The sequence below is a fragment of the Triticum dicoccoides genome, chromosome 5B (genome assembly GCF_002162155.2).
Source record: "Triticum dicoccoides isolate Atlit2015 ecotype Zavitan chromosome 5B, WEW_v2.0, whole genome shotgun sequence".
Lineage (NCBI taxonomy): Eukaryota > Viridiplantae > Streptophyta > Magnoliopsida > Poales > Poaceae > Triticum > Triticum dicoccoides.
Window position 1 is genome coordinate 608,173,678 of NC_041389.1, and position 2,089 is coordinate 608,175,766.

A 2,089-nucleotide genomic window follows, 5' to 3' on the forward strand; every position below is an offset into this window, starting at 1 on the left:
CAGCTGGCCGGAACAGCTGGGGCGGCGATGGTCAGCTGGCCTGCACGTGAAGGACGACTTCCTGGCTGTGTATTCGAGCTACCATTGCATAACGACGCGCAGCCAACGGCTCGTGGTGGTGATGGGCATGGCCGATATGGCCTCTGCGGAGCGGTGACACCACTGTTGGGGCAGTATGGCCATGCGGTGGGGGTGCATGGGCGGCACAGGATTGAGCGAATGGTCTGGATTCTCTACCCGGATGTAATACTCCCGTGGTTGCTGTCACAATGGCAGCTAGGCCATGGCGGTGAAGGTCCATGGTGCCGATCTGGCGGCTGGCAGCGGCTACGCTTCGCGCGAGTGATGTTCATCCGTCTGTTGTGCTTAGGCTCCGGCAATATCGGTCCCTGGACCGACGGGTCAGGGCAGTCTCTCTCCGACGAGGCGGTAATCTGCGGAGGTGTCCTCCGCCATCGGTCTATGGCCTAGGTGGCAGACTCACTGCGGATTGGGGTGGCTAGTGAAAGGTATTTGTGAGGGTTACTTTCTCCACATCCTGTGGCTGATATCAGTGGAGAGATGCAAACTATGGTCAACGACTCGATGCAGAGGGATGGTTGTGCAGAAGCGGCGGTCCACATCGCATGTAAATGCCAGGATTGCGGAAACGTGGTGGACACACCACATAAGTGATGGCATGGTGGTGCTATACGAGCATCAGATCTTGAGTTCTAGGGTGAAAGCTTAGGTCTTCCGTCTTGGATATACCTGGTAATGATGATATTTTTATGTCGTTATCTTGTTGAAGGCATTACTCGGATAGCTCGGACTGGCTCTTCTTGGTGATAACCTAGATTATGACCTTGTGGTTGGATCCGGTGACTGCGGCGCTTAAGCGTCGCTCCCTTTCTAAAGGCGTTGTTGTTGAAGAACCTCGTCCTCTTTGTAGTGTCATAAGATGATTGGTGCGAATATGGTCATTGCTGTAGTTTACCGATCGTGGATCAGATTGCTTTGTTTTTTTTTTCATTTTTCCTTACCTACACATAGTTTTGGTCTTATATGACTTTACTTTATATCGACGTGTTTTTGTCTGCATGCGTTGGTGTTGGCTGTGTGCATTCTAGCTATGCAGAGGCCGTGTATGTGCTCACTATGTTTGTATCCTCTTGATGCTTCGTTTTGAGCCAATAAAATCCACCCTTTAAATGTTGTTTGTACCATAAAACCAGCCATAGCGCAGCGATAATCAAGAAAAAGATGTTAAAAATATCCTCCTGAATTGCAGAATGTACAAAGTTTACTATCATTCCGATTGCGTTAGCTGATTATCCCTAGTCAAAAGGACACCTCCATGGAGGGACTAAAATTGTTTTTTACACAAAGAGTTAATCATAAGGGACAACTATCTTCTTCTGTTAAAAGGGGAAATGGAAGCTAAGTAGCTAAAAATTGTAGTTATCTTGTAATTTTGGCACGATGCAAACATATATTTTTTCTTAGAATATATAGAAACTTTTTCCTGAATATGTCCCTATTAATTAGTCCAGTTTTATAAGAATTCAGAAAACTATGAGGAAGGTTTTTCTTATTCAATATTTGGCTGCACTGAATTCACAATAACTTTTCTATGGTTAGCCATGGACATTCAAAAAAACTGAGGCCCAAATGTTGTTGTTCAATTTGTTTAGAGTTTATAATCTTTTGATTGATCGGTTTAGCCCATGGACATTCTTCCTTTGATTCAGTTCTTGTAATTGTACAAAATTTCATTTATTTTTTTTGCAAAAGGGACAACTACTTCATCCAGACACATTCTTAATTAATTTGATTAAGTGAAGGAAACTCATATCCTGCCATCTTTTTTTTTTTGCGAAAAACTCATACCCTCAAATCTAGTAAGGCTAGCGAATCTTTATCAAAAATGCCAAGCTAGTGAAGAAAAGTCTGAAGTGTACAGAAACGCTTGAAGATAATTTCCAGGAAGAAAACACATATCTAAAAGACGCTGGCGGGTGAGTGTTCCTTCATTATATGGGATTTTGACACTTGCTAGCAGTAGGATGCTGATGAGATGCAGTCCACAAAGCCGCAAAGTCAGGCCAGA